This window comes from Ornithorhynchus anatinus, chromosome 1 (genome assembly GCF_004115215.2).
Source record: "Ornithorhynchus anatinus isolate Pmale09 chromosome 1, mOrnAna1.pri.v4, whole genome shotgun sequence".
NCBI lineage: Eukaryota > Metazoa > Chordata > Mammalia > Monotremata > Ornithorhynchidae > Ornithorhynchus > Ornithorhynchus anatinus.
In genome coordinates, this window is record NC_041728.1 from 103108416 (window position 1) to 103125081 (window position 16666).

The 16666-nt window shown below is 41.9% G+C and overlaps 1 long non-coding RNA gene across 1 annotated transcript; it reads left to right on the forward strand.

The window, feature by feature from the left end:
• Positions 1-12925: 12925 nt before the first annotated feature.
• Positions 12926-16276, forward strand: LOC114809115. Its single transcript, XR_003756874.1, has 2 exons — positions 12926-12967; positions 16102-16276. It is a non-coding gene; the product is annotated as an uncharacterized LOC114809115 (long non-coding RNA).
• Positions 16277-16666: the final 390 nt, after the last annotated feature.

The window sequence follows — 16666 nt, forward strand, 5'->3', positions numbered from 1 at the left end:
ACTTTGTGGAAATGAATGCAAGGCTCAACTTTAATCTACAAGGCGTAGCTGCTGGGTGCTAAAAGCAAACACACAAACAAGTGTCCATTTAGTAATGGGCTCTTTATTGAATTGTGAGCCCTGTTGACTTTATATTAACAAGATACCATTTTTAATACTAGCTGTTGGCTTTTTTTTTCAACTCTAACCCACCAGAGGATGATTTCCTTAAGAATGTTCTCCCAGGTATGTTCAGAATATTAATTAGGCCCATCTATTTCTGTCGGATAATAACAATGTCTAGGAACTGAATAGAATCTGTGACCTGTGAAAGGACCATTCATATGCTTTAGTCTGGCCTAGCTCATTCTTTAACAAGCAAACATAGACCTTTTTCACAGTCATCCTCAATGTTTCAACTGCGTGTTTCATGGTTTGGTTCACCAAACTATATCGCTGTTTTTCTCTTGTGGAGAGAGTTGCAGTGAGCTTGTCATTTGCATGCTTGTGCCTTTATGACTATTTTTACTGCCATACCTATGGGGCTTCTTACTGTATTTCCCTGTAACTGAAGAAGATTTGAAAGGAATTAAATCTGTTCAGCCTAAATCTTCAGGGGGAAGCCACAGCATCTTAAACAATTAGCAATAATTAAAAAGCATCTATTCAAACTGTATTCCAAGGCAAATAGATTTCCTTTAAATATAGGACTTGGTTTGAACAGTTATTCCTGAAGTATGAAAGGGTTGGTTTTGTTTTTGTTTTTTTAAACACCCCAGTGTTAAATAACTTTTGAGGGGTTCACAAAAGCAGCCTTGCTCTCTTCTATATCGTTGCAGCTATTCTACCCAGTGTGATAGGGAAGTGTCTGAAAGAAAGTGCTATTTCTCTTCCACTTTGAAGGGAGTGGGAGAATCTGGGGGAACAATTTGGACAACTTGGAAAGGTTATAAGAGATCAACTTGATTTCTCATATTCATCTTGCATCCTTGAGTATACTAGGAAAAGGGCATAAAAGTCAAACTTTCCCCTTGCTCCCCCATTTACTAGAAATCTATCTCAACTTAAAATTAATCTACACACGATTAAAAGACTCACAAGAGTTTTGCATTTTCCAGTAGGCCTAAACATTAGCTTTACTCTTTTATTGGAACAGTCTCTTTACATCCTCCTCTGTTTCCCACCCTTTAATTGCAGGAGTCTCTCAGGGCTCAGTTCTAATCTCCATCTACACTCACTCCCTTGGGAACTCATTCACTCCCAGGGCTTCAGCTACCATTTCTATGCTAATGATCCCAAATCTACCTTTCCATCCCTGACCTCTCTGTTCTATAATCTTGCATTCCCCTGCCCTGCTACCCCCCAACCCACCCCCTCACCCTGGCTTCAGAACATGTCCTTTGGTTGCCCCAAACTTAACATGTCCAAAAAAGAACTCCTGATCTTTCCACACTGCTCTCTTCCTTATCACTATAGACAGCACCACCATTTTCCCTGTTACACAAGACAGTATCTTTGGCATTATCCTTGACTCATCTCTCTCATTCAAGCCACACATTCAATCTATCATGTAATCCCGTTTGTTCTAGCTTCACAGCATCTCTGGAATTTGTTCTTTTCTCTCCATCCAAACTGCTATCATGTTAATACAGTCGCTCATCCTTTGTTGTCTGGAACACTTTCTTGCTGACCTCGCAGCCTCTTGCCTCTCCCCCTCCAGTCCATACTTCTCCCTGTTACCCTGATCATTTTTCTGCAAAAATGTGCAGGACATGTCACCAAAATCCACGTACTTTTCTCCTCTAATGCCAACCTATTCACTTTGCCTTGATCTCATCTGTCCTGCTTGCCCTTGATCTCATCTGTCCTGCTTGCCCCTGCCCACATCCTCCCTCTGCCCTGGAACTTAATCCCCCTTCATATTTGACAGTCCATGACCCTCCCCACCTTCAAAACCCAATTGAAGTCACCTCTCCTCTAACAGGACTTCCGTGACTAAGCTCTCATTTCTTTTACTGCCCTCCCCTCTCTGCTGACTATACACTTTGTGACTCCTTAAGCACTATGATACTCACCCCAGTCCCACAGGGCTTACGTATATAGCCTTATGCTCCATTATCTGTATTTTGTTTTAATGTCTCCCCCTGTAGGCTGTAAAGCTCATCTGGGGCAAGGGATCATGTCTACCAACTTTATTGTGCGGTACTTTTCTGAATGCAAAGTACAGAGTAGAGAAGCAGCATGGTGTTGTGGATAAAGCAAGAAGCTGGGAGTCAGAGGGTCATGGGATCTAATTCCAGCTCTGTCACTTGTCTGTTTGTGTGACTGGGCAAGTCACTTCACTTCTCTGTATCCAGTTCCCTCATCTGTAAAATGGGGATTGAGACTGTGAGTCCCACATGGGATACGGACTGTATCTACCCAATTTGTTTGTATCTACCCCACCCCAGCACATAGTAAGCGCTTGGCATGTAGTCAATGCTTAGGAAATACCACAATTATTATTAGAAGCAGCAAGGTGGAATGGATAGAACACAGGCTTGGGAGTCAGAGGACAAGGGTACTAATCCCGGCTCTGCTACATGTCTGCTCTGTGACCTTGCAAGTCACTTAACTCCCCTCTGCCAAAGTTTTCTCATCTGTAAAATGGGGATTAAGACTCTGAATCCCATGTGGGACAGGAACTGTGTCCAACCTGGTAAACTTGCATGTACCCCAATGCTAGAACAGTGTTTGGTACGTAGTAAATGCTTAAAAAGAACCATAATTATTAGTATTATTACAGTGCTCTGCACATATTAAATGCTCAACAAATACTATTGATTGATTGATAGTAACATCTTCAATTCCAAGACTCAGCAAATAAACAGAAAGTACATAAATCAATCAGTCAATCATTGGTATTTATTGAGCACTTACTGTTGAAGAGCACAATATCAAGCATATGGGAGAGCAGTCCTTAGATATGTACCTGAATCAATCAATCAGTGATAACTACTGAGCTCTTTCTCTGAGCAAAGCATTGTACTTAGGTCTTGGGATAATACAATAGAGTTATTAGACAAGATCCTTCGCCAGAGGATTTTACAATCTATGGGGGAGATGAAGGGATTGTACCTGTGTATGCAAATGTGGTTGAAAAGGCCAATGTGTAAATTGGCAAACTCTTCAATGTGATGAATATGTAACAGTTCTTAGGAAGCTAGAAAATATACATGCACAAATAAATTCCACTTGAAAACATCCTCAGAAGAATAATGTCAAATTAGCTTCAAAGATAATATGAAGCTTCTATCAACTCCAGCTGCTTTTTCATTTGATGAGAAATTAATCCTAAGCAAAAACCAGATTATATGATCATCATCGAAAGGCCATGTTACCCAAACATGGGAGTTAGAAGTTTGTGCTAATATACCAGAAGATTAGAGTTGATCTTGAGAAGATGCCTTTTTTTCCTGAGACTTCAACATCAAGATGACATGGACTGGTTAACCACACTGCACATAATTTATGATTGAATTGCACAGTTCCGGGTTGAATTTACCACTTGGTACAGTCATGTGATGGGACTGAAATATAAACTCAGCCAGAAATGTCTCTGCTGACAATAAATCAGAGCAATGCTGCAACCACTTCTCTTTTTTTCTGCTGTGGAGGACACAAGCATTGTATTGTGAGAATCCACATCTGCAAAATGCTTGTAGATCTATCAAGCCATAAAATCATTCTCCACCACAAAAGTGAAAATGATCATGCTTCCGATTTTGAGTGAATAGGCCAACCCATCTTAAACTCTTGGCAAAGGGAAGTTTTAGCACGCTTCCTGTATTTTATTCCACAGTTTTATGGTTGAGAGACAGACCCCAAAAATGTGTTTTTGATCTAAGGTTAAGAGATGGTCTGTTTAGAAAACATAGTATCATTTTCCTTAAAAATCACCACTTTGTACATCTGGATCACCTTTTATATAAAGAGCTCTCGATCACCTGACTTTATTCAGGTGGGAACTGTTGCTAAACAGAAGAATCCCTCTTGCCACTGTACAGACAGAGATAGATGAGGGGCCCAGAGATAGAATGATTAAAATTGCTGATCTGGGATATGAGAAAAAGTCAGTAGTACCAACTTCCTTCTTCCCTACAGGTCTTTGCCTCTTTTTTTCTCCATATAAACAGTGTGTTACCTCTAATTCCTTCACAATTCATCCCTCCAGTGATCTAAAGGATGTTGACCTATTTCTTCCAAAACCTCACCAACCTTTCCTTTCTCTAGGGATGCCAGACTGCCCTAAATTGGTTAGCTGGTCCATCGTATTGTTATTTCTGTGAATATTATTATATAATTAATATTACTATTTGGCTAAAGTAATTGATTTCTCAGTCTCAAATTGGCCCAGTAACCAAATAGAAGTAGACATAGCAGTAGTAATAGATAATAGAATTTATTTAGTATGCCCTTGGAGTGCACACTGTAGGAGTGCTTGGGAAATAGAGAAAAAAAGTGACAAAATTAACTGTCCATAAGGAGTTTACCCACTAAAGGGTTATACAAGCATAAATATTTACAACTAAAGAAGTTTAAAAATTCATTATATATGAGTGCTAAAGTGAGTATAAATAAGGCACTAACTGTTAGAGTTGGCCAAAGGTTTGATATGGCTCAGGGTGCTGGGAAATTAATCAGGGAAGCCTTGTTGGAGGAGGTGGGAGAGTGGTAGGATCTGACTATCCCCATGCCTCTACCCTGCAATTTAAAACTGGACTCCTGAATCCCTGGACCCCAAGTCCCAGTTCAAAGTGTCTAAGGGAAATTTAAAAATGATTTCTGGAGTTAATTCTCCCTACATCCCCAAGCAGACACTTCCCAGCCCTCCATGGAATCAGCATTTGGTAGAGGTAGACACATGGAGCAAGGATGAAACAAGTAGTTTTCCCTCAGCAGCCACTCCAGACTGAGTACCTCCCTCCCCTTATCCCAGCCTCCCCCACTCCTCTCCATGCATGTTTGCAAAAATTTCTAATGGATTCCAATCAGAGGGTTGGCTCCTCAGCCCTCATCACTAACCCAGAGACCAACTGTTGTTCCATCCCCAGTCAGAGAGCCCAATATCCCTAAGATGCAAGAAGCACTATGATCTAGTGGAAAGAGCATGGGCCTGGGAATCAGAGGGCCTAGGTTTTATTCTCAGCTCTGCCAAATGCTTACTGTGTGACCTTGGCCAAGTCTCTTAACTTCCCCATACCTCAGTTCTCTTGTTCTCTTTCCTACTTTAACTGTGAGCCCCATGTGGGACCGGGACTGTGTCCAATCCATTTACCTTCTACGAATGCCAGAGCTTTGAACAGTGTTTGACACATAGTCAGTGAATAACAAACACCTTAAAAAAAATATTGTCCCTCTAGAGTCCACATCAAAGGCCTGAAATCTTCTGATAAAAGAAACTGGGCTTTCTTCGCCGTATTTAGTTTATCTAAGTTAGGAAAATGATGATTGTCTATGTTTTGATTCTGAAAGATTTTCCTTAAAGTGATAGTAGAATTAATTTTGCTCCCAGAAAGGAAGAATTTGCACAAAGAAACAGCATGGCCTAGTGGAAACAGCAAGGGCCTGGAAATCAAAGGACCTGGGTTCTAATCCTGTATCTGCCACCTGTCTGCTGAGTGACCTTGGGCAAATCACTTAACTGGGCCTCATTCATTCATTCATTCATTCAATAGTATTTATTGAGCGCTTACTATGTGCAGAGCACTGTACTAAGCGCTTGGAATGAACAAGTCAGCAACAGATAGAGACAGTCCCTGCCGATTGACGGGCTTACAGTCTAATCGGCGGAGACGGACAGATAAGAACAATGGCAATAAATAGAGACAAGGGGAAGAACATCTCGTAAAAACAATGGCAACTAAATAGAATCAAGGCAATGTACAATTCATTAACAAAATAAATAGGGTAATGGAAATATATACAGTTGAGCATCTGTAAAATGGGGGTTAAATCATCTTCCCTCAGATATAGACTATGAACCTCATGTGGGGCAGAGACTGTGTCCAACCTGATTATTTTATATCTACCCCATTGTTTAATTTCAGAGGAGATACTTCTGAGCTTGATACAAATAATAGTTCTCCAAGTATAAATGTATTAAATGGAGCGTCGTCAAATTCTCAAATGAAGTTTCAACTGTTAAACAGTTTTTACATCACCATAAAAAGGTCTCCTCTAGGAAGCATGAGACTGTAAGCTCACTGTGGGCAAGGAATGTGTTTGTTTACTCTTACATTGTACTTTCCCAAGCGTTTAGTACAATTCTCTGCACACAGTTAAGTCTCAATAAAAACGATTGACTGAAGGATTAAAACGGAAAATATCTGAGAATTTAAGAAAACCATGATCCTGTAACATTTGGCATATCAGACTAGTTCCTTGGCATGTCTTATTGGCCCACCATTTCTATCTCAGAAAATAACACTCTACCACTGGGCTTATTCTAGTACAATTTAGTCTGTTTAGTAGGAGGGAGGGAGAATAGGATGGGGAAATGAGAGTTTAGTCAGGTAAGGCTTTTGGATGTGATTTTAATAGGGCTTTGATGGTGGGGAGAGTACAGTCTGTTGGGTATTAAGGGAGAGGGAGTTCTAGGCCAAAGGGAAGAAATTAGCCTGGGTCATTGGAGAGAAAGATGAGATAGAGGTACACTAAGTAATAATAATAATAATGTTGGTATTTGTTAAGCGCTTACTATGTGCAGAGCACTGTTCTAAGCACTGGGGTAGATACAGGGTAATCAGGTTGTCCCACGTGGGGCTCACAGTTAATCCCCATTTTACAGATGAGGTAACTGAGGCGCAGAGAAGTTAGTGACTTGCCCACAGTCACACAGCTGACAAGTGGCAGAGCTAGGATTTGAACCCATGACCGCTGATTCCCAAGCCCGGGCTCTTTCCACTGAGCCACGCTGCTTCTCTAAGTAGGTTAGCAGTAGAAGAGAGAAGTGTGGGGGAGGGTTGGAGCAGAAGCAATGTGGTCTAGCCCACATTACAGACTGGTAATCAGCGGACCTGGGTTCTAATTTATTCAGTAGTATTTATTGAGCGCTTACTATGTGCAGACAACTGTATTAAGCGCTTGGAATGTACAAATCGGTAACAATCCCACCTAATCCCACCTCTGCCTCTTGCCTGCTGTGTGACTTTAACTACTCTGTGCTGGCCTCAGATTCCCCATCCGCAAATTGCCGATTAGATAACTGTTCTTCCTCCCACTTAGATTGTGATCCCCGAATGTGACAGGGACTGTAACCTAATTATCTTGTATCCACCCCAATACTTAGTACAGTGCTGGGCACATAGCAAGCACTTAATAAACACCAAAATTAATATTATTAGCAATGATAGGTAGGAGAAAGACAGGGAGAGCTATCATCTCTTTAAGGATTTATAAATATGCAGGAAAAGCTTCTACAGGCGTATAAGCAGGGTCTTCGTGATTTTAGGGATCAGCATTTGTATTAGGTAAAAGGAAGATCACTCAATCAATCAGTGGTATTTATTTGGTGCTTATTGTGTGCAGAGCACTTGGGAGAGGACAATAGAATACGAATGCATGATTCATAATGTCAACATGTCTCGGACAAAACTGGATCATTCTATCATTCAAATTGTATGTGGGGGTGGGTGGCCTAAATACACCAAGTAGTCCATTAGAGCTAGTTTCCTTTGATGTGTGAGAACATCAGTCAGTCATTCACTGGTATTTATAGAGTCCTTTCTATGTGCAGAACACTGTACTATCACTTGGGAGAGTACAGTGCAACAGAATTAGCAGAGCATGACCTGAGAACATAGTTTAGGCTCAACCATGAACATTTTAAGAGAAAAATAACTCACTCCAAGAATAACATAATCAGGATATTTATTTTAAAATAGCTTAGTATTTAATTAGTGTTATGCTACACACTTAAACAGTCTAAGCATGTTTCATTATTTACCTCAGTGATAAAAGCACTTACATCTGATTGCATGCTGATAGTCTATAATTTCTACTTGCAGATCTTGGAAATAGATTTAATGTGTGATAATGATGATCACATAGTTGGTTTTAAAAAATATTTTTCCAAATGTGCTGTAATTTTAATTTTGAAATGGATTTTATTTAATGTGCCAAAGTGACTATTATTCAATAAGGTATATGGAAACAGAATTTTTCCCAAAAGACTTGGAGTATTTGAACTGCAATAGCACAGCTATTATAAAAAATATTTTTTCAGCACATATTGTGATCAGGGCACTGTATTAAGAACTTGTGAGACAACAATGAAATTAGTAGATACGATACCCTCAAGGGGCTTACAATTTATTGGGTGAAGCAAATGCTAAAGTAAATTATAGATAGGAGGAAGAAGTTGAAAAAGTAGACTGTATTCATGATTTATTGCTGAAGTGAAGGAGTATGTAAAATTTGTAGCTATGTCTATGGGATCTAGGTGTAGAAGGGTTGAAATAGAGTTTTAGGGGAGTAGAAGGTGGGGGTATAAGATATCAGTTGGGGAAGGCCTTCTGGCAAAGATGTGGTTACAGAGACGCTTTGGGCATGTGTTGGACATAAACAGGGAAGAAGTTCCATGCATGGGGAAGATGTCAGCAAGAGGATGGGGCAGGAGAGATGTAGGTCAGCTTGAGAGAAACAAAGAGTGCAAACTGGGATGTATAGCAATTTTAATAAATTCTTGATTATATAATAAAATAATAGATATTAAATGAGTAATAATTGTTAATACCCTCTATCCATGGTAAAAATAAATGATACTTAATGGACAATATTTATTTATTTAAAATGGAAATATTAAATAAAATATTTTCTAGACAGTAAACTCCTTTTGGGCAGGGAATGTGTCTACCAACTGTTTTATTGGACTCTCCCAAGTGTTTAGTACAGTGCTCAATAAATTGTAAGTGCTCAAGAAATATGATTGATTGATTGGGAGGAAATGGGAGAAGAGAGTGGATAAGTAAGAGAGAGAGAAAGAGAAGGGCTGGGAGATGAGGATTGAAATTCTAAATCCAATGCTCAGGATTCTCTTCAAGATGTGAAGAGGAGCAGATGACTATGTGAGATTCCTGAGGAGTGGGACGAATTATGGAGAATGACATTTCAGTATCATGTTCCTGAAAGTGAATAAAGCTGAAGTACAGAAGGCAGAGACCAGAGGCAGAGAGTTCAGTGAAGAATCTGATGCATTGATCATATGATAGAAGAATTTACAAACATCAACACAACCCATCATGCCTATAATTTTGACTGTGTAACACAATCACACTATTGAGGGAGTTATCTTTTGTAATCAATAGTCATTAAAATGGGTTTTAGTGTACTTTTGTAAATACTCTCAGCAATTCTTATTAAAATGTTTTGGTTTGTTTTTCAGTTGGTAGGTTTTCCAGAAATTTGTCCAAGTGTGACAAGGTTCTAGTTTCTCATTAACTACTGCCAGTAACCTACTAACCATGATCAGTGATAGGATTCATTGACTATTCAGCGGTATTAAAAATATGCATAATTTGATATGGCTTTGTTTTCTATTTTCTCAGTTTGGGGATTCTATACTCACATCATCTTAGCCTTAGTTAACAACATGCTACTGGATCAGCCATAGTCTGTAACATCAGAGCCTTGAAAATCTAATTCCAGAAAACCCTAACTCCATAAAAACCTTGATAATGAATTCGACCATGTGTATTGAGTGTCTACTATGAGCAGAGGGTTCCTATGGGTGAAGAGCACTGGAGGGTATAATAGAAGCAAAAGAAGCAATGTTGTTGTTTTTCAAATGCCCTCAAGTCATTTCTAATTCACAGTGACTTTATGGACTTGTGTTCATAGAATTTTCTTGGTAAAAAAATGTGGAAGTGGTTTACCACTGCCTTCTTCCACACAGTAAAAACTTAAGTCTCTGCCTTTGCCTTTGATCAACATTTTGATCACTCGATCATCTGCCTTTGATTCTTTCCCATGCCACTGCTTCCCAGCACAGGTCAATCAACTTTGATGCTTCGGCTTAGACCTTTCCATTACAGGTAACCCTGAAGAGAGACTATTTCTCAATGGCAGAGCTCTAAGTTTCATTGGCATATGCAAACTCTCCTGCTACAGTAAGGCATTGATTCATAGGAGAGAAAAGAAGCAATACTTACCCTCAAAGACCATTACGTTTAGGAATAGGGAGAAGAGGAGAAGGTTAAAGTGGCAGAGATTAAAGGAGAAACTATCATTTCTTTGGTATAACTGACTTGAAACACAGAACATGCAATTGGTGGCAGGTTGAGATTGTAGATAATGTTGGATCGAAATGTGGTTGGCCACTAAAGGTGCCAAAAATAAGTAGGAGAGATGAAAAGGGCCGGTAGATCTTAATGGACACTTAAAAGTTTTCAATAGGCTACATTCAGCAGTGAAGAGAACCTGGGTTAACGTGGAAGCTGTTATTCAAATCCAAATCCTGGATTTGAGCTGCTCAACTACTTTCACCACCTCTGGAAAGGAGAACTTGGTTGAAGTAAACCATTCAAACACTCCATAAGCAGAGCATTGAAAAAGTCAGCCAGACCATCATCAGTGGTATGTATTGAATGCTTGCTGTCTACTGAGCACTGTATTAAACACTTGAGAGAGTACAATACAACAGAGTTAGAAGGCATGTACCCTGCCCAAAACGAGCTGACAGTCTAGAGAAGCAGCGTGATTCAGTGGAAAGAGCACGGGCTTGGGAGTTCAGAGGTCATGGGTTTGAATCCCAGCTCTGCCACTTGTCAGCTGTGTGACTGTGGGCAAGTTACTTAACTTCTCTGTGCCTCAGTTACCTCATCTGTAAAATGGGGATTAAGACTGTGAGCCTCATGTGAGACAACCTGATTACCCTGTATCTACCCCAGTGCTTAGAACGTGCTCTACACATAGTAAGTGCTTAACAAATACCAACATTATTATTATTATTATTAGAGGAAGCTTACAGTCAGATGCTCTGATACCAACCTTGAGCTAAGATTTCAAAGCCAACTTCAGAAAAATGTTCCCAGAAACCTTCTTACTTTAACCTCTGGGTATTCAGAGATTGCCGATAGCAGTGTTGTTTAGCTGTGAAGGTAGAGGAGGTTACATTGTCAAGTCAATAATCATAATTGCGATATTTGTTAAATGCCTACTCTGGGTCAAGTGCTGGAATAGATACAAACATAACCTCTGTTCCACACAGAACAGTCTAAGAGGGAGGGAGAATAGGTATTTCATCCCCATTTTACAAATGAGGAAACTGAAGCACAGGGACGTTAAAGGACTTGTCCAAGGTCACACAGCAGGCAGATAGAAGAGCCAGGATTGTAATCAGATCTCTTGACTCCAACTCCTAAGCTCTTTCCACTAGGCTGCGCTACTTCTCAAGATATGGGATGAGAATCCAGAGGAATCAACTAATGGATGAGGAGGGAAAGAGGCCAGTGTCCAGAACCAGGGACTGTTTGGGCAATTCTCCCATTTTTTACCATTTTATCCTTATATCCTTTTCCCTCTATGACCCATTGTACCATCCATGCATAAGGACCACTTCTCAGGATGTAGGAACAGAGAAAGTAAACTTCAGAAGTCCAATCTCTAGTAGCAGAGTTATCTGTGGTCAACACCTGGCAAAGATCAGAGACAGCTGTTAGTCATTCCACTAGTTCCAGAGCTGAGAACCTCTACCCTCTACCTAATCCTCCAGATGGCTGTAGGGACTTAGCTTGGGACCAGAGGTGGAAGAAAGTAGGAACAGTTCAGAATAGGGCAGGTGGTAAAACAATGAGTACCACTGCACCGGGTTCAATTTGAATTATTTTAAACTCCATCCTTCTTTTTTTTAATTCCCCTTTGGCACCAAACCAAGCGAAGCGGACTGGAGATTCCACTTATGGTGTGGGAGTGAGCTGCCCACAACTGGTGCGTGAGTGAACTGAGCCAATTTGGCCCCAGTGTAGTGTCAGCCCCAACCCTGGTTTTTGACTGTAGAACTGAAAGCTGTTTTTCTAGCAGTTTTTTAATTTTCCATTTGTGTGGTTATTCCATTCAGTGTTAAGCAACGTTAGGCAAGCATTCTTTATAATTGTGCTGCTTTTTCTCTCTATCTCCTCAAAGCTTCTCAGAAGTAGTAAGAGTATCAATTGATCAACCAATCAGTCATATTTATTGCGCGCTTACTGGGTGCAGGGCACTGTTCTAAGCATTTGGGAGAATACAGTACAACCTTCATTCATTCAATTGTATTTATTGAGCGCTTACTGTGTAGAGCACTGTACTAAGCACTTGGAATATACAATTCGGCAACAGATAGAGACAATCCCTGCCCAACAACGGGCTCACAGTTTAAAAGGGGGAGACTGACAGCATAACAAAACAAGTAGTCAAGTAACAGAGTTGGGAGACGTGTGGGCAGGGAATGTGTCTTTTTATGTTCTCTCCAAAGCACTTAGTACAGTGTTTTGCACACAGTAAAGGCACAGTAAATACAACTGAATGAATGAAGGAATAGAAAGCCTTATGGACTGGCACAGTCTTCACCAGTTAATTAAATTGGATTATTGTAGAGTGTGTGACTCAGGATCAGCCTGGTGTTAGAGTTTTCCTGGAGGGCTTCTAGAGGGGAGTGTTTAAGCAGAGCATTTGCCTGGAGAACTTGCTTGCTGAGCAGGTGTCTTCCTACTCTAGCTGGGCAGCCTGAACTTCTTCTTGCAAGCTCTAGACCTAGGAACAATTAGAGCCAATCAAATAATATTCAAATTAAATTAAAATAACTCTTTTTATTGATGGCTCAGTGGTGTATATAAGTAAGGCCAAGTAGCGCTGCCCCTTTAAAGCCCAAGAGGCTGCTGGGCTCTTCCCTACCCTATATAAGGCTCCTGAAGCAGACCTGCCCTAGTTTACAACTGGAAAGGAGACAGAGTGTGGCTCATCTGGGGTTTTGGTGAGTAGGGGAGTGGTGTGGCTACTCCATCCCCACATTTCTTTAGGGTGGGGCTGGGACTGGAGTTGCTGGGACTGTGGATGTCTCTTGAATTGGTGATGATGATGGGGTGGGGGTGGGAATCAGGATTAGAAGGGTTGGCCTGATTGAATGGAAAAGGGGGTTGGAGAAGGTGTTGATTCCAAGGTTTTAGAAATGACTTAGATATGCATGTTGTTGAACTGTTGATGTTGGGGCAGGTGTGGGGATGAAGGTTGATAGGGAAAGGTGCTCGGGTGCTTGATATTGATGGGTTGTGATTCTGTTAAGGTTGCATTTATTTTGTACACTGCATGGTTGGGAGGGACTAGAGAAAGTGGAAAGGGGTTGGGATGGTGATAATTGTGTTGTGGGGCTTCTGATTATGTTTCCAAAATTGTTGCTGGTCTGAGGGAGGAGGGAAAGGAAGTTGAGATACCCTCACTTGTTGAGGCTGGGGGTGGAGGACATGTGCTGGTGGGGTGGAGCTGGGGAAAGACTCTGGGAACAGATGGCCTTGACTTTGAAGAAGACCAGGCTAGGTTTGGGGACGAATGCTGGATCTGGGGTGACCGTTGAAGGCCTTACTGACAATGCATGGGACATGTGGGGCATGCTGTGTGTCTGTCCGTCTGTGTTTCCTTAATCCCTCTCCAGAGCTCAGTGCAGTGCTTAGTGCCCAATATATACTGGTTGTGGTGCAGAAGGGGCTGTTTCTGCTGCTACAATACTCAACCCATTCCTCCTACCTACCCCTGCAAACCTGTGGGCAAGGATCCTGTGTATGTGGGCAAAAACCTTTTCTCTTTCTCAAGGGGCTGCTTCCTGCTTCATCTCTTTTTCTCACAGCTATTTGCAAAGAATTATAACCCTGACCTCTATCCAAATCAATCAATAGCATTTACTGAGTACTTGCTGTGTGCAGAGCACTGTCCTACATCATACTGTGAACTCCTGAAGAGTGGTGATAGTGGCTTGTCTCTGCTGAATCCTCCCCAAAGCAGAGTAAACCACCAAGCTCATTAAGTGCCTTTAAGTTAAAATGGTGCTCACTCGACTGCTCTGCACAGTAATACAGATGGTAGTTTGGTCCACAGGGCCTGTCCAACACAATGTGCCCACTAATGACAAGGCCACCATGACCTTGGGCCTGTCTGACATTGTGAGCCCCCTGAGGATGGGGCCACCACAGTGGTGGACCTTCTGATGCTGTGAGCTCCCCCCAAGACCAACGCCATCACAATCTTGGGCCTCTCTGGCACTGAGCCCCCTCTCAACATTCCCCACAGCAGCAGAGCATAGTGGATAGAGCCTGGGCCTGGGAGTCAGAAGGTCATGGGTTCTAATCCTGGCTCTGCCACTTGTCTGCTGGGAGACCTCGGGCAAGTCACTTCTCTGGGCCTCAGTTACCTCATCTATAAAATGAGGATTGAGACTGTGAGCGCCACGTGGGACAGGGACTGTGTCCAACCCAATTTGCTTGTATCCACCCCAGCATTTAGTACAGTGCCTGGAACATACTAAGTGCTTAACAAATATGATTATTATTAGAACTGCTGTAACTTTGCACCTGGCTGACATTTTGATCCCCTCAAGGGCAGGGACGCCACTAATAATAATAATAATAATGGTATTTAAGAGTTCACTATGTGTAAAGCACAGTTCTTAGCACTAGTGTTGATATAAGATAATTAGGTTGTCCCACTTGGGGCTCACAGTCTTAATCCCCATTTTACAGATGAGGTAAGTGAGGCACAGAGAAGTTAAGTGACTTGCCCCAAGTCACACAGCTGATAAGTGGCAGAGCCGGGATCAGAACCCATGACCTCTGACTTCCAAGCCCATGCTCTTTCCACTAAGCCACGCTGTTTCTCCATGAGGCTAACAGTGTAAGGCCTCCATGACCTGGTCCCTTTCTGGCACTGTGAGTCCCTTGAGGGCACCGTGACTATGGGCCTGTGTGACACTGTGAGCCCACCCCCCGCACCCCAACCCCGAGGGCAGGGCTGCTGTGATCGTGGGCATGTCTGACCCTGTGAGTTCCTCAAGGGCAGGGCTGCTGTGACCTTGTGCTGTCTGACATTGTGAACCCTGCAGCAGGCAGGGCTGCCTCATTTGCTTCATACATGGACAAAAACCTGAGACTCGGTCTAGTAGAGGTGTAACACCAGTGGAAGAGTGGGATAGGATATCAGCATCAGAGTCTACCCTAGGAAGTGTTAGACTGGAAGCCTCTTGAGGGCAGGGATTATCTTCTGTTTGTCCTGGAATCCCATGGTGCTGTGACCATTCAATACCATTCAGGCACTCTGTGGCCCGCCTGTGACCCACTGTATCTATATGTCCAGTTATTGATTTGTATTAATGTCTGTCTCACCTCTAAACTGTAAACTCATTGTGGGCAGAGGATGTGTCTGTTATATTCTCATCCAAGCATTTGGTACAGTGCTCTGCACATAATTCCTCAAATGCTTTACTGAACTAGTCACCTCATTTATTAATAATGTTGGTATTTAAGTGCTTACTATGTGCAGAGCACTGTTCTAAGTGCTGGGGTAGATACAGGGTAATCAGGTTGTCCCACATGAGGCTCAGAGACTTAATCCCCATTTTACAGATGAAGTAACTGAGGCAAACAGAAATCAAGTGACTTGCCCAAAGTCACACAGCTGACAGCGGTGATTCGAACCAATGACCTCTGACTTCCAAGCCCATGCTCTTTCCACTGAGCCACTCTGCTTCCCACTTATTGAGCACTTACTGTGTGCAGAGCACTGTAGTAAGCACTGGAGAGAGTACAGTAAAACACAGTTGGGAGTTGTGATCCCTTCCCACGAGGAACTTACAGTCTACAGGAGGAGAGTGACATTTAAAGAGATTTAGAATAGGGTAGGTGGAGTAAAATAATATTGACTAGTCGATCTCACTTAAATAGGTATTACTTCAAGGCTCTTGATCCTGAACAGAAAAACAGAGTTAAAATACGTTATGAATTACAAACACAGTTCACTGTGCCTGCAGTGCCTTTCTTTTGGAAGTGTAACAAGAGTCTCCTTAGGTTTTAAAAAAGGGCAAGAAAATTCCCACTGTGGACCAAGGACCTGTTTTCATTTCAGGTGATGGGAAGAGACTGTTCAGTTGCTGTGGCAGTGTCAGCAGCTGCTCCTGCAGAGAGATGGAAAAGAAGGAAACAAGGAGGAAACTTCCTAGCCATCCAATCATCTTTTCAGCAACCTCCTCCTCATTGCCGACATTGTGTTTGAATATTAGGAGTTTCTGTTGCAGCTAAAATTCTGTGTCTCTGGCTCTGTCAGAAGCTCTCAATTCTTCTACACCCCAGAAGCCTACACTGTGAGTTCTCTGAAGGCAAGGATTGCACCTAACTCTTATGAATTGTACTCTCCCAAGTGGTTAGTACAGTGCTCTGTAGAGAAGGTGCTCAAGGTTGATTAACGGGCTGGGCCAGACAGGCAGTATAGATCCCAGAAGCAGAGCGCCTTTTGGGGACACTAGTGAACAAGACCATCCCGGGTGATATTTTAATATATCTTTTGTCTAAGGGAAGGGACTGGCAGTGGTAGGTGAGTTCATCTCACCCTTTTGTTTCTTACTCAGTCTCTGTTCCTCTCCCTTTTCCCTTTCATTCTATTTTTATTCTCATAACCCTGTACCTCTCTACCC